Genomic DNA, 23,960 nt, shown 5'->3' with positions numbered 1-23,960 from the left:
GAATTAAATATACTGGTGAAAAAGAAATAATACACTTATAATAATTTTAAATGCAAAAATTTACTATTAAACTCAAAATTTATAAGTGAAATTCACAATCTCAGGGAAATTTACTGTCGCTTGAAAACACCACAAAGTAAAATTAAATCTAAATTAATTTATCACAAAAATTAAGAAAATTAACTAATCCAATTGAAATTTAAAAGTGTTAGGTAATAACTAAAATTTGGAAATTAATTCACAAGTGTTAAATTCAATTAAATATGCAACGATTAATTAATGAAAACGATTAAGTTAATCAAATTGTGAATGTAAACAAAATACAAAAAAATGTGGTATATACCAAATTTCAAAAAGAAAGCATTAACCACACAGAAAACTGGACAAATGCACAAAAAATCACCTCAATAAGAAAAATGGATAAACGCACAAAAAAATCACTTCAAAATAAACAAAAACTGAACATAAAAATTTGCAATGTGTAAAAAATGAAATAGTTTCACCAAACCACTGTAAATGTTTTTTTAAGTTTCACCAAACCGCTGTAAATAAATTTTAAGTTGCAACTTGAATGTAATAATAACACATTACCTTGTTACCAATTTGTTTCTGCTGCAGCTAGCTCCAAAATTCCACCATATTCAAACTATTCACAATATTTCAAAAAAGAAAAGGCGTCATTACACACTTGTACAATGTTTTTTCAAATTCCACTATAAGCACTAAGCAATATTAAATAAATCTAAGAAACACGAAATCTAAAATTTAAGAGTGACCAATCACTAAGTATAAAATCTTTACAATAATGTGAAATAAAAAATCGCGCGGGAGAGAGAGAGAGGGAGATGATCTTATGCCATGGAATCAAAGCTCAGAATGAATTACTTCTCTGTCTTCGTAAGGCAAATGATCAGTGTATCTCAACCTAAAAGGGTTGGGTGAATAATTTTAGGAATGAGAGACAGCTAATATCGCAAAAATTTTCTTTCAAAACAATAAGTAGAGAGAAAGTGAGATTACAATCATAAATAACATTTATTATTACATGATTTCAGACAATAAAAGTCTTTTAAAGTAAAAAATATGATTATAGAATTTCTCGAATGAAATTAAGTTTCGTCATTTCCTTGAGTGACGTCATAAACTTTCCACTTCAAAATTTAAGCTACTTACGAGTCATGAAAATTCTCTTTTGACAAATCGAGGGATATAAGAGTTAATTTACTAATAATATTAGAAAGTTTTCAATACAAAAACATCTCTAACTACTTATATGAAATGAAAGGTATCAGATGTATGTGAAACGTTTTATGCTTATGGAAAATGATGTAATCCTTCATGTGGTTACTTGACCAGGACACAATTGTAAAACATTAAGAGCATCCCAAGATTGTTTAAAAAAAAAAGAAAAATTGGAACCACGCGGCCCCAAGTGGTGACAGCTATTTTCCTGCTCCAAACAGACGATGCTATTTTTTCTTTCTTCTAACATTCTACGTATCTTAACTTTTAAATTATGTTATGCGAAATCTGAACATACATTTTTAGAACATACTAACTCTAAGCAAAATAAGGAATCTGAAAATATTGTAAACAATTTAGAACACTTCATACAGTTAAAGAGAGGATGATATGCATTATGAAAGCAACAGCATATATATATATATATATATATATATATATATATATATATATATATATGTATATATATATATATATATACATATATACACATACATACGTATATGTATATATATATATATATATATATAAATAAATATATATATCGAGCTACAATTTTCCTTTAATATCTGATATGCTTAACCGAAGGGATTTTTTTCTCGATAATAGACTTGCCTGGACCCGGGCGCGAACCCATGGAGCCTTTCAAACCAAGGAACGTCAGTGAAGCTTTTACCTACTACACCACCGCAAGAGGTAAAAGCTTCACTGACGTTCCTGGATTTGAAAGGCTCCATGGGTTCGCGCCCGGGTTCAGGCAAGTCTATTATCGAGAAAAAATTCCCCTTCGGTTAAGCATATATGAAAATATATTAATACCGAGGTAGAGCGAATTAGATATTAAAGGACATTGTAGCTCGATATATGTATATGAATCACGGATGTGATATGACTTATATATATTATATATATATGATATATATATATATATATATATATATATATGTAGTATATATATATATATATATATATGATATATATATATATCTGTGTGTGTAAGGTGTATATGTATATAATATATTTGTATATATGATATATATATATATATATATATAATATATATATATATATATATATATACATATAACTTCAGATAGGATATTTTGGGGATGAAATTGCTGGCCCATCAAACTCTCTCTATATATACTACATTTATATATATACACATACACAAAACTAGCAAACTATACTAACACCACCACCATAACATTCTGCGTATAATTCAGCAAACCTCAAGTGTCGAAAAGATTCTTTATCGCAGTTTCTACTTGCATCCCCGCAGATCTGTTCCGGACAGAGAAATAATTAAAAAGTTACCACACCACACACACACACATACACACACACACACCTGTTTCGTGTTTCATTACACAGGGCTTACACCTGCACACTCTGCTCCATAGGTACTACACATGCAGGGGAATATTATCCGAGTTGTAATATACTAATACAATTATATAAGTCTGACAAGGTTTTGGTGGAAGGTACCTTCCTGTTATTGAAGAGGTGATGTATCTGCCACGTATGCAATAATGTGTTGGGTTTGTAATTACAAATAACCCTTTTTTGTCATTTTCAACTCTCCGGATTGTTATTTTTAATGACCTTTTTTGTGTTAAATTTGAAACATTTCGTGTTGAGTTGTTCATGGAATGTGTAATTATAAATTACCTTTTTTTGCGTTAAATATGAAGCATTTTGTTGCGACCTCGTTTTTGTAATTTAAAAAAATGTTTGTTAAGTTTTCATCAGAATGTGTAGTTATAAATGAAAAAATTTTTTTGCTAAATTTGAAATTTTGTTGTCAAGTTGTTGATCACGAAAAATCATAATTCATGTTTGGTGTGAAAAAGTTAAGTTTACTTAATTTTTTACTTGAAACAATTTTTGTTAAGTTTTTGCTCTGGAAAAACCATGAATCTTAAAAGATATCTTTTTTATGAAGAAACAGTTTCGGTAAAATATGAAAATTTCTGTTGATAAAATTTTTTTTGGATCATCTAGTTTTCATCAGATTTTTAGGAAACTAAATAAAAAAATATTTAAACGAATGATTTTTTTAGGAAAAACACACACTTACATATATATATATATATATATATGTATATATATATATATATATAATATATATACATATATGTATATATATATATATATATATATATATATATATATATATTATATATATATAGAGAGAGAGAGAGAGAGAGAGAGAGAGAGAGAGAGAGAGTCTCCAGTCGGCGAAGATAACAATACTCCAGGGGGTACCATGATACATTAGCAGAATGCCATAGTTTATTAAAAACGTTTCGCACACAATTCTCGGTGCATCATCAGTCTGTGAACAATAGTAAATACATTATAAAAAGGAATTCACAAGAACAACCTGGACACCATTTTTTAGAAAAAACGATTTGGAGATACTCTTGGCCCTGAAAAAACGAGATGACATAGTGATTTGCAAGCCTGCAAGGGAGTAGTTATACTGAATAAGAATGATTATAACAACAAAATGAAAACATTTTATCCGACACTACCAAATTCCAATCCCATGGTGATCCTAACTTCCTGGATATATATAAACGAGAAGATAGAATTAATAGATTCCTAAGGAAAATAAAAAATGATGATATTATAGATGATGCTACCTATCAAAAACTGTTTGTTACGGGTTCATCCTTTAATATTTTATATGGTCTACCAAAAATACATAAACCAAATACCCCTGTCAGACCTATTATGGCCGCCTACAATAGCCCATCGTTCTCGATCTCTAAGTATTTAGCTGGTTTACTCTCTGAATGTAGTATTAATGAATATACATTAAAAAACGGGTACGAATTTCAACAACAAATTATCAACCAGGATGGTGACTATTTTATGGTCAGTTACGATGTTAAATCACTTTTCACTAATGTACCATTAAATGAGACAATTGATATTATTTTAAACAAGATTTTTATCAGCAATGATACTCTGTTTTACGGTTTTAATAGGGCTATTTTTAAACAATTTCTGGAACTTGCTGTGCAAGACTCCATGTTTGTTTTTAACCAGCAACTCTATTCGCAGGTCGATGGAGTTGCTATGGGATCCCCTCTAGGCCCCATTTTTGCAAAAAATTTTTGTGTGACTTAGAAACAAAATTTAAAAATCAATGTGAGTCTTCCTTTAAACCAGCATACTACAGGAGATATGTAGACGACACTTTTGCTCTTTTTAAGTACCCTTGGCAAAGCACACAGTTTCTGGAATATATTAATCAGCAATACCCAAATATTCAGTTTACGATGGAGGTGGAGAACAGAGACAGTTTGCCATTTCTCGATATCAATATTACAAGAAGTAATTCTGAATTCACCACAGCTGTCTATAGAAAAAAAGACCTATACAGGTTTAGCTAACAACTATTACAGTTCATGCCAGAGAACCTTCAAATTAAACACCATTTATACTCTTGTCCACAGAGCATTAAAATATTCGTCTAACTGGCCAACTTTCCATAATGAAATAGAATTTTTATTAGGTTTTTTCAGAAAAATTCCTATCCCAAAGACGTAGTCCTTAGAGTTATCAATAAACTTTTAACCAAATTTCTCCAGCCACCGTTGCTGAACTTTGATGTTCCTAAGAAACTGTTCTTTGCTTCCATCCCTTTTGTGTTTGATACAAAATTCTCACGTAGACTAACACAGATCATTGAACAAGAAATTCCCTGTCTTCAGTTAAAACTTATTTCTAATAATCCATGCAGGATAGGTTCATTTTTCAACTGTAAAGATCGCTTGCAATCCTTCATGAGATCTAATGTTGTATATAAATTCACATGCCCTGGATGTCCGGGCTCTTACATCGGATCTACTCGTAGGCTATTGCAAGCGAGATATTGCAGCCACATGGGTTTCAGTTTTCGTACAGGCCAGAGAATTAAGCAACCAGAGTTTTCTAACATTAAAAATCATGCTGCTATATGCAAAATAGAGGTCTTGAAACAGCACTTCTCTATTATTGGTTATACAAATGGGGTCCCAGATCATCTATACTCTGGAGTCATTACTTATCAAAAGGCTGGTTCCCTCTTTGAACAGCCACACCACGGCTTCCCCTCTGTATTTGGCATAACTGATTTTTTGGGACGTCAGGTTTTGCTATTCCTTCTTCGTCTTTTGCCTTGGACGGTTGGTGTCTTAGTTCTCTCTCTCTTTTTACAGTGTTTTAACGATTTTTTTTAACTTTTAACTTCTGCTTTTCTTTTTAAACCATTAATTTTTAATTACCTTGTAATTTTGTGAATTCATTTTTATAATGTATTTACTTTTATTGTTCACAGACTGAGATGCACCGAGAATTGTGTGCGAAACGTTTTTAATAAACTATGGCATTCTGCTAATGTATCATGGTACCCCCTGAAGTATATATATATATATATATATATATATATATATATATATATATATATATATATATATATATATATATGTGTGTGTGTGTGTGTGTGTGTGTGTGAGTGTGTGTGTGTAATTTAGAAAAATGCTGTCCTTCATAAAAACCTAAGTATCATTTCTTTAGTAAATAAACCACATTTCAGTACAGTCATCCACTTTATAAAATGAATAGTTTTGTAAGATAATTGCTTTAGTAGAAAACAGTTTTATAACAATCCAAACTTTTTGTTTTGAATTAAAATACTTAATATACAAAACCGTTTTAATTTTAATACAAGATTTTGTTTCATTTACTTATTATAAAAACCTACAGCATGAGCCCAAACCTATCATTTGGAAATAAAATTTGGTATATTTCATATAAAAAAAGTTAATAAATGCAATTTACTTGTGTATTCAACTTAATTATTCCAACTGAACCTTTTTTAATCATTCCTGTGAGTAAAAAATGATTCATGATTTTTTCTAGCACCACACAAACGTCATTAGAAAAAATAAAATAACGGTTAAGATAATTGACCCAATGTAGTGGTTTTTTCTTCAAAATTTCAATAAACACCAAAGGTATAAAAGCAAATTTTAATATCTTTCTTTTTATTCAGTAAATGAAATCATTTCATATTTCATAAAAGGCTGGACATAAGCCATCGTATTTCAGGGGTTGTTTTTGGTTAAGTATGTATTAAAACAAAAAGCTTCATTTTGAAATTATATTTCTTTTATTTTTCAATGGAACAACTTTTTCCGTGTGACTAAAAATGCTATGGTTTTTTCAATGCAGGCTAATTATACACTTGTGTGTCTGTAGTAATGAATAAAATAAATACACATACAGTTATGTGTGTGTGTGTGTGTGTGTACACAAAATTCAACTCGCTCCATTAATGAATGTATGAAATATCAACACAATGCGCAGCGCGCGCGCACAATATATATATGGTATATATATATATATATATATTATATATATATATATATCATATATATATATATAATATATATAGTCTGCACATGTACAATCTTCATGAGGTTGACTTTGTAAGAAAGAGAGTGACGCCCACACCCGAATCCCCTAAACACTTGCCATACCATATAACACCATCCCAGCTAGCAATAGAAAAAAGAATTGCTAATATTTCCTCCATCCCCCTACCATATTCTTATCATCACCCCTTTCACTCTCCCTTCCCCCTCCACCTCCCTCTCCCCTTTCTTTGCCGGTGGGATTCGCATTTATACAAGCTTTTTCAGCGGGAATATCTTAAAATGTCAAAAATCTTGTTTGGCTCAGCAATGCAATGCGATTCTGCTAGGCAGATAGGATGCGATTTTTGTTTATATCCTTTGCAAAATTTGGTCCTCTTTCTCAATAGTATGTGCAGATATATATGTGTATATGATATATTATCTCTCTCTCTCTCTCTTCCTCTCCCCTTCTTTGTTCAGCTTCTCACCCCCCAATTTTGGTTCAATGCTGCGATTAATTCCCTTGTGATGCTAGTAATGATTATTAAATATCCCCCTAGTTAATACAGCAAGGTAGTATTCCTTCCTGTATATGCTCCCAGTCATTTTATAGGCCCTTCAGTGAGCTTTAATATGTGATGCTGAGAGCAAGTAGTATGTAATGTTTCCCTCGTGTCTCTCGCCTTAGTACTGCTGCTAGAATACAATCTCTTTACAGACAAATACCGTACTTGATTGTAGGAGAAATATTGGGAACCCTTGAAAACAACGCTTTCATTTAAATAACCTGCTTTGCAAATTCATATCTCTGGGGTCTGGGTCATTCCCCAGCCACGTGCTTTGGTGGACCTGCAATCAACCACCTCCCACTTATATCTGAACCTACACCTAATTTATATATATATATATATATATATATATATATATATATATATATATATATATATATATATATAAATTCCACCTCGTCTCCTCCCAGAAAATACAATTACATTAAAAATTTAGGCCTTGACTAGAGGACGAGGGTTTGAACAAAGAAAAAAAAGTTGAAAAACTAAACTAAACAAAAAAAGTAGAAAAACTAAGGCATAAGGCCGGTTTTACTGAAGTGGGAGGAATTTACATAAAAGCTGGACTCTGGTTTTAAAAGCACTGTATTTACATAAATTTACAGAGGTCCAGGAACACAAGGGCAGGTGAAACTGCTTTTCAGTCCACCCGAACACGTGGTGGGAGCAGTCCGGCCCCGCTTTTAGGAAACTTTGCACAACGGAGCAAAATTGCAAGCTTTGAAGGATTTCCAAGTTCTACCACAGCCAGGCACAGCGTTTGTCTGCAAATAGAGGGGCATAGGCATAAGGCAGTGGGGCACACAAAGGCGAACTTTACTCACTATTTTCTCTCAATCAAAAGGCCACTCAGGGGGGAATGAAATGACTGGGAATTTTACACAGCAGAAACTATTTCGTGGCTTAAATTCACTACGGGAATGTTACTAGTATCACAGGGGAGTAATTACAGAATTGAGCCCAGATGGCGAAGGGGAAGGAAACACTGCACAAGTTGCCTTGGAAAATGAAATGAAATACAGACAAAGATAAAACAATTCCCTGGTTGAAATGGAATTTCCCTTACAGTATTTTTAGTGATGATGCTGGTTGTCTTCTCCTCGAAGTCTCGACACTATGGATTTTTAAAAATATACTTGGGCTTCCCAAAGCATAGGAAAGCCAGGCCCAGGTGGGGGGAGGCGGCAGCGGCATCTAGTAAGGGGCCAGTATTCTGATGTCGCCGAGGTCTCGTCTTCTTCTGAGGCTGGGCTCCTGCTTTCCAGGCCTTTTGAAGTGGCTGCTCTGTAGGGGGTAATTCCAAGCACCAATGGGAGAAGAGGTAGATTTTTCAAAAGAAAAAGGAGAATGGATTCCTCCAAAGTCGAAGGGGCAACTCATATAGATTCTTTAAACTTGGGTAAAAGACTATTTCTTTCCCTGGTTCTAGCTAAATCTTGAACATATATATATATATATATATATATATATATATATATATATATATATATGTATATATATAATATAATATATATATATATATATATATATATATATATATATATATATGAACATACATACTTATAAATCACAGATAACAGTATACGATACTCCATACAATATTTGAAGCTAGTTATGAAAATCAGCCTAAGAGCTGAAAAAAAGCAATTTAGAAACTGCATGACACCTACTATGAAATTCAGGGCCTCTGTAACATGGTTTTTTGGATTTTGCTCCTTATCAAAGCATCGGATGTAGCTGAAAGTTGACATATGTATATTTTACAACTACACACAAATTTTGTCAGCATTATCAATAACCTAAACCCGATAGTTTTAATTTTTATAGAGTAAAAATGATCTAGCTGACGCCATGGCCAATGATTGCGAGCCAAGAGTCGAAAAACATTCATTACGTAAGCAAAGTAAACATCGTTTTACGAAATGTTGCCCCGCCCATCCACCAGACAGAAACCCATTCACCTTATTCCATCGGCTCTGAAACCCATAGTAGTCAAGAATGGGTAATAGGATTTGGAATTGTCCCCGTGGTTGCAAAACTGCATTTGTCTTACGACTTGCAACTTTATACAGTCAAGAGAAAGCCCGTGGCCATACTTACTATAGCCTGAATAGGTAATTATTCAGTTTCTAGTTTAAATCCAATGTTTATGGTCTGATTTGTATTTATCGTAACGTGATTATAATACTTGTAATGTCCTTCAGGATTTTGAACATTTCCATTAACTATTCACTATGCTACCAAGAGAGAGAGAGAGAGAAAGAGAGAGTCTGTATGTAAACAGTCTTTATATAACTATTTTTGTTAAAATAAGATTTTTATCCAAAGTAAATACAAGCTTATATGTGCTAAAATCTCAAGCAGACCAACGGATAATCCGATATAATTTTTTTTCTTCTTCTTTAGTCTGTACGACCATGTTGGATATAAAGACTTTATGAATGGCGGAACGATACCTAGATGTGGGTGGGGTATCTGTGCTAGCGTAGTAATACTACTGTAGCAGTAGTGCCGCAAAATTAGTAATAGCAGCAATATACATGAATTAAACGTTTAGGCCAACTGCTGGGATCCCTGAGGATCATTTAGCTCTTCTTACAACTACTCGAGAAATGAGTTTTTATAGCCAGAAGTTAGATTTTCTAAAACAACAATGTCCATGATAGCCTTCATTGTTATCCTGAATTATAACGAGGCCAAAGTGGGTGGAGCCTCATGAAGTCATCATTCGGACGATAATTATTGGTGAAGGTTTAAAGGCAAATTACGGTACTGTCTATTTTTTTTTTTTTTTTTAAGTAAATAAGTAGATAGCCGATAAATAAAAATTGCTTGACATTGGATACAGCAGTTATCAAATCAAGCTTGTCTACTATGTCTTTGAAAATTACCAACTATTCCCTAGATCTTGTCAATCTGATTGTGATCTATAAAGTAGATTATAATTTCTTAGGACACTTATTTTGGGAGTTAGACTAATAATCTAAGTGTTTTTGTATTTATTAATATATTTTGTTGGTTTGTTCACTTGACAATTATCAGTGGAGAGGATCAGAGTTCATAAAGGTGTACTGCTTTGCTTGTATTTAAATTTTTGTCATTGTTGCCAGAGGTATAGCCTTCGTTACGTCTAGCCAATCATCCATCGAGAAAGAGGGAAGAAATGCTGTTATAAGTTACGTAACGAGTGCGTTCGAAACCTTATCTCTGAGTAAGTTGGCCCGTCTTCAAAAAAAGTCACTTTTACATTATAAGTACCAAATTTATTCAACCTACGTAATGCAGAATACAGTCAAAATTTGTGTAGATATAATGTGTATTCTGAATAAGCGTTATATCTATGAAATGCATAGATAAAAAGTTATTGCCAAAAAACCGTGTTACAGAAGCCCTGAATCTCATAGTAAGGCACATAAATAATGAATGATTTGTAAGTAAAATATTAATCTGTTAGAATACCTAATAACCTTTCAAACTACTGAACTATCTTCTACTTCTATAGAAAGACGAGGAAATTAAAATTGGCAAAGTATATAATTTAGAAACAAATTTGAGGATGAAATCCTGCGACTGTGACACACACATATACGGACACAAACATGCGCGCGCGCATGCACGAAATCCGGTAACAGCTGGACACCTGCTGATAATTTATAATGAACACCTGATCGCAAAATTCACCGACACATACCGGTGACAAACAGAGAGAGAGAGAGAGAGAGAGAGAGAGAGAGAGAGAGAGAGAGAGTAATATACTAAAAACATTTAATGGAAACTAGTGCCTTTTGGTTGCTTAAATTATTTCTTTGAGAGAGAGAGAGAGAGAGAGAGAGAGAGAGAGAGAGAGAGAGAGAGAGATGTTCCCTTCAGCCCTCGACCTAAACAGGGCAAGCAAATGCCCACATCTACGGTCTCTGCCTGTAAAAAAATAAACTCTATTTTCCTTTTTATACCTTACAATTTAAATTTCCTGCATTTTTGAAAACCAGTATAACCACAGTTTACATTTAAAGCTATTATATATATCCTCAAAATAAGCAGAATAACCTCAGATTATTCATTAAGAATGCTACAAACGTCCATTTGAATTCCTTTTCATTGTCTATTCCTTGACCAAACTCGAAAACTTAAAGGAATAACTGAGGGAGTAAAGTAAGGGAACCTTGAGTATAAAGGAGAATTTGAATAGGAGGATAAATGTAAGAATCAGAGTAAAATACTTCATGTCAGATTCCAGTACAAGTGACCCGCTTCTTGTTTTGACCTTTTATAATGCTGTGGGAATACTTTTAACTTAGCCTCTTTCCTTTGTCCCCCAACAATAAAGCGAAGATGGAAAACATTTTTAATTTCATTTTAACAACGTGTCAAACAAGATTTATAGCCTGTCATCTTCTTGGCAACTCCCAAAAAGAGTCCCCCCCCACTTAAGGGACCAAATTCCCCTTTTCCATTGTATTCTTTTGTATTATGATCCAAACTAATTTGACAGAAGCCATTAATAGATAGTTGCCGTCTAAGTCGAGGGAAATCACCAAGTGAGGTCTGACAGACGTGACCCTAACCCTTCTTCCCTCACATTTGTTGTTAAAGCCTTCTACATTCCCGACTCTGCCCCCTTACACGTGCATGACCGCTTCCTGACCCAAATCCTTTCGACCCAAGCTAGCATCATTGTACTCTGTCTTCCACTGGTAGAGTGTCTTCCACCCTTCCTCTGCCGGCATCAAATGACCCTTTTCAGGTAGTTGCGAGGATTAATGGTGAAGATGAAGGACCTGAGGAGATCAATCCAGATGCTACCAGAATCTCCACGACCGAATATAAATATGGCCTGGCCTGACGTGGCTAACAATTTGCACATTGCCCTAACCTACTTCCTCGGTAGTATTTCCTGCTGAAATGGTGTCACGCCTGATGATTTGGCCCACCGCTATCTCTGCTCTGTGTCTTGATACTGAACCTGGCTAGATGTCCACCCTGACAACTCAACCAAACACTCATCCTTGAAGTTCTTGTAGGACCCTGTCTGATGACAGAAGTGTCTTCTTGTCGATTCCATGGTGCAGGCCAGCAAGCGACCCACATCCTTCCGCCGACGCCCTGGCTCTGACTACACCTGTCTTGTCCATGGACCAAGGTAACTGAAATCGGAAGTTGTTCTGTTGGCCGTTCACCTACTGTTACTAGCTTTCAGTCCCTGTTTAGACTGTTTTCTCACATTCCCATTCTGTAATATTCCCATCTCCATCAGAGACCCATGTGAGTCTAAAGAACTGCGAATGTCCTTGTGAAACAAGTGATATTAGAACGCTCTCCTGTACTTGCAGCAGTACTCATTGCATTACTGTAATCTCAAAAGTTTTATGAATAGAGTGTCTTGTATAATTCTCACTTCACTTGTATCATTTTACATTAGTTTACCATCACTGGGATTTGCATTTCAACTCTGACTACATTGCAGATTTGTGTGAACTGCCTCGTTGTGTGCCTCTTCCTGTAGATCAACAGTACCACTCAGCATGTTCTGCCAGTGCCAATCTAGGGATTATATTCCTTAGATTCCAGCAAGAGCTTACACTCTCTTACAGTGCTCCACTACTTAGTGTTAATCAATGTTGCTAATTTAAGTTCTTCATCCATACTTCATGTACCTACGTGATCCCGTAGGATTATTGATTCTGCTTGCAATTAGGTGGCACCTTTCTTTTGCTATTGTGAATATTAGTGTCATGAGTGCCACAGAGCCAGACAGTGATCCTGTAAATTACATCTTCTGATAACCTCATAGAAATTATATGGTTTTAGTGGAAAAATTACATTTACATTCAATCCTTTGAAAGGTAATTTTGATGTTTTCTATAAATGCTCCTACTTTTTTCTCTTCATAGCTTGCGTACCCCCTTAATCAGTATAGGAGTGTTTGCAAAAGGAGTATTTTTGAGAAGAGTCAAATTTTGGATTTCTCATATTAAACTTAATCCCTGGTATGCAGACTATGACAGTGGCGACCTTGGCTTAGAGGATTCATAGAGAATTCATTTCTGGCAACCTCAATTGGAGTCCTGATGCTGTCTCACCGCCTCAATGTACACTGCTCAAGTAGCCAACTCACATATTTAGAAATCTTTATCTCTATCTGAACGGGTCTTAGAAGTTTGCTTTATGTATTAAACAGTGCATATTAATATAGTCACGATCAATGTAAGAATAAAATATTTTGTAAATTTAAGGTAACCAGAGCAGAGTAAATTTGTAGTGTATGAGAACTTTGAGTCCAGCTGTGATTGGCCAACAACACTGAGTGGAGGCCTCATTCATTCTCATCTTTGCCCGACTTGTTTCCTAGTTGTGACAGATCAGTGATCTTGACCAATGTATTGAAATACCAAGTGTAAAGATATTTGCTTTCCTTTTTATTTGTTATGTTTTAGGAAATTAGGAATTCAGTAACTCCTTCTGAATTAGTGAGACTAGTCCATCTTATTTTTTGAGAAACAGTTTATTTTATTTCTTTGTGCTTATATTTATTTTGACATATACAAATGCTTGTTTTACTGCCACACAAAGTACAAACCCATTTACCTATCAGCCAAGATAGTTGATTCCTGTTTGGAATCTGAGACATGCTGTGTGTAACCATTCCTTAGCAACACCTTTTGCAGAGTCATGAGAGACTCTTGCGTCTGCTTTTGAGTGTTTGGAAAAACACTGCTCATTCCCGTGCCAGAACCCATCCGTATGCACACTTCCGTGTCGTAGCTACCTGTGTTGCTATGCACTTTTACAGTGCCACCTGGAAGCATAATCTTGCTACCTACCTCCTCACTTTACAGTGCTACCTGGTAGCCTTAGCGCTTGTGTACTGGTGAGAGTGCCAGACACCTACCCTTTGAATGTCACTGTCGTGGACACACCTACCTCACTGAGTGTCACCTGGAAGCCTTGTTGCTTGTTTAATGGTGAGAGTGCCAGTTATGCCCCTGTGTTGCCACTGCACTTTTGAGAGTGCCACCTATCCACGCACTTTGCGAAGTGCCACCTGAAGCTTTGAATGTGCAAGGACATCATCCGTTCTGTTAGAAACGCTGCACACCCGTCAGTGTGCAGCATGCTTACACACTCTCAGAGTGCCATGTGTTCTGGGGACACACCTGTCTTGCAAGACCCTTACCCTGCGAGTGTGACTGCTGCTGACATAACTACTCGCTCATATCATATTTGATACCCGGCATGCAGACTGTGGCATGAGCTATAATATATAACCTCAATATAACCAGTATAGCCTCTGATTGCTAATTAAGAGCTATAAAATATAACCTCTGGGTTGTGATAAGAGAAAGGTTAGTAATAAACACTTTGTTATCTGAAAGATAAGACACGATTTTATCTCAGGGTTCATAAGTAAGTGTGACAAAGAGTGGAAGGTCAGACCTTGGTCTTCTCTTGAATGGCGTCTCTCTGGTGCTATTATTATTATTATTATTATTATTATTATTATTATTATTATTATTATTATTATTATTATTATTATTATCATAATAAAAACGACAATAAATAATAATAATAATAATAATAATAATATATTTTTTATTATTGTAACTATTATTACAACAACAACATCATAATAATAATAATAATAAAATAATAATAATAATAATAATAATAATAATAATAATAATAATAATAATAATATTATTATTATTATTATTATTATTATTATTAGAAATCATCAACACAGCCGCTTATGGAATACAAATTTATTTCTAACCCTACATCCAGATCGATCTCAGGGCCTCTCAAATGAAAAAGGTAAGGGTGCTACCAACTGACCCACATATAATTTTAATACACAGAAAATTGTTCTAAACACACACACACACACACATGCACATACCCACACATACAAATGAGAAAAGGAAGAACGATATTAAGTATAAAATATATTTCCTTATCAATTCAAACTTCAACTTATATTTTTCACAATATATTGTTTGGTATAACCTTTGATATGTAATTTAATTATAAAGATAATATTAACGAAATGCAATGCTTAATTTTAAAAAATTCTTACAAATGTCAGGTTTTCAATGGCCTACGAGCTTAAGGTTTTTTTTTTTTTATTTTTTTTATTTTTTAAGCGACAGCTGAGTCGGACACCTGTAATAACGGAATGTCCTTCGTAAGGCAGATGCTTTGAATGCAATTAAGATCCGCCCATGAGATTGTTTACCCCAGTTTTTCACTAATTATATATATAAATATATATATATATACTCTTATATATATATATATATATATAATATATATATATATATATATATATATCTATATATATATAGAGCGAGAGAGAGAGCGAGAGAGAGAGAGAGAAAGAGGGAGAGGTTACCAATTTACCCTCAAAGTTTTCACAAAGCATTTTAGCATGGGGCTGCGAGCCCATCCCTCAACAAAGCAACCAGTATAATGACGAATGCATTAACGAATCTAACATATTTATTTATCCAAATGTATAAAAAATATAATCTCATTTCAATGAGCAATCATATCACGTCTTTACTTCAGGAACAAAATGATTATGTTTCTATGATGAATACGACACAACAAACGTCCTCCTGCTGACTACGGAAATGAACTCGCGTCATTATCTTTCCAATGATCAAATCTAATCTAAGCCTGATTCCTCGGGTATTACCTTTGTTCTGTGGTCAGGTCACAGGTCACAGGTCACAGGTCAAGATTTGGGCACGTGGACCATATCGGGGCTAAGGAGAATGAAGGTAAATGTAACTTAAATCATTGCCTGATAGTGTGACATCAAATGTGGCGATGTTTTCAAGGTTTATTTAATGTTCACGAAGTATAGTCAATATATATTTCAGGAAACTGACGAATTTTGGTAAGTTAAAGCCATAATGAGGTCAAGGAAGGATGGTCAGTTAAAGACAAAATGAGAAGCTCAAGCTACTGAGTCAATGTCAAAATGGTGAGTTAAACAGAAATGAGATAGAGACGAAATGCGGGATTTGTAGGTCTGCAATACTGGCTTATATAAAAGGATGATAATACATGGGTACTACATAGGCCTAGGCTTAGGCCTTGTTGGGCATTAGCCTTCTGATACCAGTTCGTTTAAGACTGCAAAACAGGAAAATTAAGGATTAATGGTTTACAGTGCTTATTCAAATGAATCCTTATACAAGGAGACCACGTGGATGATAAGAAAGGATTAACGTAGCTTTTGGAATCCAGTAATCTATTAATCTCCACAAATTATCCCTGGAATCTCCCATTAAAGGCTACTCTAAGAAGCAGGAGCCCGTGTCGACATATAACCAGATTAATCCATCTTCTAAATAAATCCTACCTTTTATTGACGAATTAATCCCCACTCCCCCTACCAGGGATTTAATCCTACCGACCAAATCCCTCTCGTCTGCAATACCGGACAGGACAAATTAGGCCTACCTATAAACATAACAATTCAGTAATCTTATTTCTAGATATGAATCACGGAAAAGGCAAAGTCTATAGAAGTGGGTCATTGGGGTGGGGGAGGGGCAGGGGGTTGAAGGGAGGGAGGGGAGGGGTTTAAATTAGCATGGGGACTTACCCAGCCAGTCGGAACCTTTAAGAAATAGTTCCAGCCCTATGGGCTGATATTTCAATATTTATTCACGGGTCAAAGTCAGGATTCGTATCTTATTCACAATGACTTGTGAAGATAATTCACAGATGAATCAGATATTCATCATGAATTTAGGGAAAATGTATTCAATTTAAACATTCATTTACCTAAATGACGTATTAATAATTTTAGCAATTTAATTTCAGTGAACTCAGACAATGAAGGGTAAAATTGAAGGCTTCAAAGTTACCTTAGTTTCTTTTTGAAAGTCGGGCAAAAATTCATCTAAAATTCGTAGGTTAAGTCAAGAAATGATTGAGATTTGTATTTAGGAGGAAAATCACGCTGAAGAAGCATACTTCAGTTTGAGTAAAATTTAACTTAAAAAAACATAATTCTTTTAAGTAATGAAATAAGAATTTTATATATAAGAAAAAATTATTTATGAATCGTGAGAATGAATTAATTCCATAACTAGCATGGCAGCTTGGCCTAAGAAATTAGATAAATTTTTAGTTTTATGTAAATAAAAAAACTACCTGTCATTACCTAAGTAAAGACAGAAAGTAGAAATAAAAAAGAATATATATATATATATATATATATTATATATATATATATATATATATATATATATATATATATATATATACACACACATATAAAAGTGAATGTTTGTATAATTGTTTGTCTACCATAGAAATCCGAACCGTTTTGACAGACTCAGAAAAAATTTTGCATATCGCTTCTATGTCACCCCAGAAAGGTTTCTAACTCAAAATTGAACTCCTATTCCGATACAAACATACAAACACAGACGAAACACCTTTTCCTTCAACTTTCTGGGTTAATTCTTATTTTCCATTGACACTCCAATCTTTTATTGAAGGGGCTTTCAGATTTATGATTTCATTAAACTCCTCCCACTGCAGACACTATCATCAATTTAGTACATCTAAAATATGGAGTCTTCGGAGTTCCAGTCCCAGTCTTGGTCCGGCACCGCTCGTGCCCTGGGCAGATCGCCTCTGAGGGAGGACGAGTTTCAGTGCTGGGGCTGTCCCTTGGAGGAATAATGAGAGGAGACGCCTGCTGCGGGATAAGTGAAGCCACTCAGGTCGCTGGCCGCCATATTGGGACTGGCAACTGAAAATCCCTGGGTCGACCGTAGTACGCGACCTTGCGATGACCAAGGTGTAATACTTTTTATTTTTTATACGCTATGTTATTTTAATTCGTTCTTTTAGTTTTCTTCTGTGCGTACTCTTCTGCTAACGGTACGCATAATTTCCGTACTCCATTTTATCCGCAGACAGTTAACACGTTTACAGAAACTATAATGCCTTGATGAAAAAATAAGTGATTTGAGGGAATGAAGCTACTATTAAATTCATTATGGTATTTCAACACTTATTTGACATATCAATTCTCGAAATCTAAATACCAAGGAATTCAAAGACCAATTCAGAAGAATAATGCAAGGATATTAAAGATTTTTCTAATAAAAGCAGAAACATATATCATATCTTTGAGACTTCAGGATGGTAAAGACAACTTAAAATAAGATCGAAAACTGGTTTAATTGGCTTTCTCTATTGCATACGAAGTCTTCAGATTCTGTACGAAACCTGTATTGCATCAGATGGGCCTTTACAATTTTTGATGACCTACAAAATTCAGTTAGGATCATATTGAACTATTCTTTGGTCAAGTAAGAAGTATTGGGAGGCCATAATATTAATCCAAAAGCGAGATAATTCTCTGCTGCTTACAAAAGGCTACTTGTACATAATGACTTAATGCCATCAGAGTCGGTGCCATATTAACTGCTTCAAGCAGCATAAAAGAGCAGGTTGCAGTAAGGAATATAAATGCTTTTGTTTCAATACATCGAGTTTTAGAAGTTCTAGAAGCATATTCAGATGGCAAAGGAAGATGATTATGATTATATTCCAAACCATTAACACTTGTCAAAATGTTCAAATAAAATAGTAGCTTATTTTGCAGGCGGTTTGTTGAAATTTTTAATTAAAAAAAAGTCTTTACAGTGGTCTGCATTGATGCATTAACGTTAACAGACGCTAATTTTCGTCACACCCTCATCAAATTAAAACCAAATGGAAAATTGGTGTATCCATCAAATGATGTTATTGATATATGCAATACTTGCGGAAAAAACTATGAGGAAATGTTGTCCTGCAACAAAATACTGGGGAGAGTTAGCTTCCATAAATTAGTTAGTTTCAGTATTGGCAGCTTACGAGGCAAAACAATATTTTCAGAGTTCGATTATCATATGTATGATACTCAACCATTGGACCTTCACTTGCACTTATTGATTAAAACAACGACTGAAAAATATTTGCAAAGTGAGATATAATTATGCTGGTAAGCGGGATTACTGCTAAACTTCAATCGCAGGTCGCAGGAAAGAGTCGCCAGATATATACTAAGTTAATTCATTTTAGAGGTCAATAACTCCTAATAGTAGGCGATAACAAACAGTAAGGACTAAGGAATTAGCAGACATAAGAGAATAGCTTTAAATTTGTGCCAGTAATAGGTTATATGTATATAAGATTATGAAAAATTTGTATTGTATATCTGAGTAATAAAGTAGGTATTATGTATTGATAAATAATTAACTATGTTCTTTAAAAGAATGATAAAATGTCTAGCACTTTTTCGCCTCCATTTATCCATAAAAAGAAAAGACGCATTATGAAAATAAAAGATGGGAAAAGTACTGAAGCGTTCTGTTAATCCTTATGGTGGGGTCTCTCTTTTGCCAGTCCTAGGCGTGGCTGCCACGCGGTAAACTGGCTTCACTTTACTGAACGGTCTGACCCATGCGGGGCGTCTCCTCCCATTATTCCTCCAAGGGCTGTCCCCGCTCCTTCCCGTGATGTCGAAGCCGATGGCCGGGACTCTCCCCCGAGCTGGGGCGCCCACAGTGGATGTAGGTCCATCCCGGTCCAAGCGCCAGGCAATACTATTGGCAAATGCAAAGCAAAAATGGGAATGTTGTTACGGCACTTCAAAACAAGAAAAGCCTAGCACATGATTATGCTTATAAGAAAACGTAGTTTAGGTACGCTCCACTTGAATATTGCAATATGATATGGTACCCACACTACCAAAAAGATATTGCACAAATAGAGAGTGTACAAAGGTCCTTTACAGCTAGAATAGATGAAGTTAAGGATCTTGACTACTGGGAAAGACTACACTTTTTAATATTATATAGTCTAGAAAGGAGAAGAGAACGATACATGATAGTACAGGCATGAAACAGATAGAAGGAATTGCCGAAAACGAAAATCATAATGCAGCAAAAATATCGGAAGGAGCAAGCAGAGGTAGATTAATAGTGCCCAAAACTATACCAGGTAAAACTAAGGAAACACACAGGACATTAATCCACCACGCACCAGCATCGATAATGCAGAGTCTATTCAATGCGTTGCCAGCTCATCTGAGGAATATATCAGGAGTGAGTGTAGATGTGTTTAAGAATAAGCTCAACAAATATTTAAGCTGCATCACAGACCATCCAAGATTGGAAGATGCAAAATATACCGGAAGATGCATTAGCAAATCTCTGGTAGACATAAGAGGTGCCTCACACTGAGGGACCTGAGGAAACCTGAATGAGCTGTAAGGTCTGTAAGGTAAGGTCTCTCCCCCCGAGCTGAGAGCAGTAAGAGGAAGGGACAGAGGAGGCCCCCTTCTCCCGAGGATTATTTCTCTTCGGAGTCTTTGGACTTGGACAGGTCCTCCCATAGGAGGAGGCGTGGAGCGAAGCGGAGGTGACATGCTGGCAGGAATCGACCGCGTTCTTCCTCCTCCCCAGGCTGCTATTCCCGCTCACCCCATCGTAGCTGGGACCACAGGGGTTGGAGTAGGAGCGGCAGCCGCCGTGACGGGTCTCACCGCCACAGGAGCCACTGCTCCCTGACCGTTCGGTCCCCGTGGAGGACCCCCAAGTTTGAGGCTTCCATGATGGTCCCACAAGCAGGGTGCTCCGCTCCACCACCGGTTGTTCCCTCTGAGATCTCGGTGGATCCCACCCGGGTACCAGTGGGTCCCTTGGCGGCTGCTCGTGCTGGGCAGACTCCTTTCCTTGGCATCCCTCCCCCTCCTTACGCTCCATGGAGGAGGCGGAGCTGTTCGCCCTCTCTGGTCGGGATCAGGGGTGCAAGCTCGGGCCAGTGGGAGTCCCATGACGGACCTGCGGGTTCAGTCCGAGGCTCCTTTCCTAGATGAACACCTGTTCCCACCGGAGGCCCCTGGTCGGAGTCGCCCGCCATCACCGACCTTCCCCCCTCTGCTGGCCCCCACTTGCCCCCTAAAGAGCCTTGGATGGGCAGGGCACCACGGACAAGGGGTCGACCTTTAGGTGAGTCCTGGCTCTCATTAGGGCCAAGAACCATCTGGCGGGGCCCAGCCCCCTCCTGACGCCAAGAGGACTTCCTCTTGGGGGTCTGAAGGAGGCCAAGCCTCCTCTGAGTCTTACCCCAGCTGGGAACACTTCCCAGGCCCTTGCCCATGTAGACCAAGTAGTTGCGGGCCTCAGGAACTCCTTGAGGTCCTACGTCCCTCAAACTTCTCCTGGCAGTCAGCGGTTGTCTATCAGGCCAAATGGATGGCGTTTGGGAACTGGTGCAGAGGAACAGGTCTCAAGCCTCTGCAGACCAAGATTCCCCACTTAGAGGACTTCCTGGTACACCTGAGACTTGACAAAGGCCTCTTGGTAGCAGCTGTGAAGGGGGTCAGGGCCGCTCTAGGCCAAGTCTCCCTCCGGAAAGGTTTGGATTTAGGGAATTCCAGGCACCTTTTGATGCTAATCAGGAGCTTCAAACAGTCTTGAAGGCACCGCAGAGGGACGTCGTTAGGGGGCTAGATTCCCTAAAGAAGCCGCCTTTCAAACCCCTCAAGGACATCCTAGACAGGGAGCTGACGCTGAAGACGTTCTTCCTACTGGCGATGGCTTCAAACAAGAGAGTAGGGGAGCTGCATGGGTGATCTTACGAGGTTTCCCACACGAAAGGGTGAAAAGAGCTCTTCTTTCGGTATGTAGCCTCCTTCGTGGCTAAGACTCAGAACCCCTCGATCGTGGACGACAGGTTCATAGAGTTTTCGATCCCTGCCATAGCGAGTTAGACGATCCTCATGACCTGCTCTTGTGTCCGGGCTGGGCAGTGAGAAAGTACCTCAGTAGAATAGCCCAGTTCAGGCCAGCCATTAGGAACCTGTTCGTGTCCATGGGCTGAGAGAAGAAGGCGGTCTCGAAGAACACCATCTCCTGGTTAAGGAGAGCCTACAAAAGAGCGGGTATACCTCCCCTGAAGAAAGCCAGGCCTCACGACATCAAGGGTCTTGGAGCATCCCTAACCATCTCGAAGAACCTAGAGGTCAGTTTAAGGGCAGTTTCGAGGAACTGACAGAAGAAATGACAGGTAAACTTGATCGTGAATATGGCCTGAGTTTGTTGAATTCTATAATAGTGAATGGGTGTATTGGGAAAGAGTGAGAAGAGAAGAAAAGAGAGAAGAGGGGGTGTTAGGGAGGGGAAAGCAGGCAGAGAGAGGTATTCATCGAGTGTCACTTACAGTTTTTTCCGAGCAGTGCCGGGTTGGTCAGCTACTCTAGTCTAGTATATATATATATATATATATATATATATATATATATATATATCTATATATACATATATACATATATATATATAATGATATATATATATTTATATATGATATATATTATTTATATATCTTGATATGTATATATATATATATTATTTATATATTTTTATATATATATAATATATATATGTTATGTATTGTCTATATATATATATATATATATATATATATATATATATATATATATATATTTATATATATATATTACATATATAATATATATAGATATATATATATATATATATATATATATTTTCCACATATATATATAACATACATACGCATACATAAGGAAATCACCAATTTGGCCAGACAAACTCAAGGGCCCCAAAAACACATCCCGACGAAAAGTTTCAGCCCTGGTTAAGATAACGCGAACAGAAAAAGGTCCCTGACTTTATCGTGGCTTTGCCTTTGACCTTGCAGTAGGAAGGATCTCCTCCCAAAGAGAGAGAGAGAGAGAGAGAGAGAGAGAGAGATTACAGTCCTTACTTTGAGACGGTTAAGGTTACCTATTTACAAACAATACCTAACGCAAACAATACCTAACGCAATAGCGTACATATTACTATATAAAGAAAAAAGTATTCTCTCTCTATATTTATATTTTAGATGTAAGGCATGTAATTAGACGCTGCCTCAGATCAATAATCATTCTTGTTGGGGAAAAAAATAGTTGAGAAAATAATTGCGACATATGTTTTCTTCTTACAGTTTCCAAAAAGAAATTCTCTGGAATAATAATAATAATAATAATAATAATAATAATAATAATAATAATAATAATAATAATAATAATAATAATAATAATAATAATTCTGAGGTAACAAGTTATTTCACAATTATTATTATTATTATCAAAATTATGAAAAAAATATTGTCGGTGAAATACACACACACACACACACACACACACACACACACACACATATATATATATATATATATATATATATATTATATATATATAAGAGATATAGTATATATTGGCATATGTATATATTAGTACAAAATAAGAGGTTGAAAAGGTAATGCATATTTGCATATTTCAACTTTATTTCCAGCCAAAATTTCGAAGCATGGCTTTATCATCAGGGCTAAAATACAAAAGTAACGACGATTAAAATCAATGCAAAAGACTCAGTAAAAATAATGAATGTTAGAATATAGATATTAGGACCGAAACATGAAAGTTAAACCCAACTTAAACGCCTCAAAGAAAGAAAACGGAGTGACCAAGAAGGGCACCAAAAGGACGAAGAAACATCCTATGCTATGAACAGAGGGGCAGAAGACTGACTGTTCAAAGGAGGAACCAGTAGTTTGATGGTTAACCACACGAGGAGATGGAGAGAGGTGTCTTCAGCAGCTTGCTCTGAGATTTCAAAGTCGTCGGAGGAAATAA

This window comes from Macrobrachium nipponense, chromosome 12 (genome assembly GCF_015104395.2).
Source record: "Macrobrachium nipponense isolate FS-2020 chromosome 12, ASM1510439v2, whole genome shotgun sequence".
In the NCBI taxonomy this organism is placed as follows: domain Eukaryota; kingdom Metazoa; phylum Arthropoda; class Malacostraca; order Decapoda; family Palaemonidae; genus Macrobrachium; species Macrobrachium nipponense.
This window is presented reverse-complemented; position numbering follows the sequence as displayed.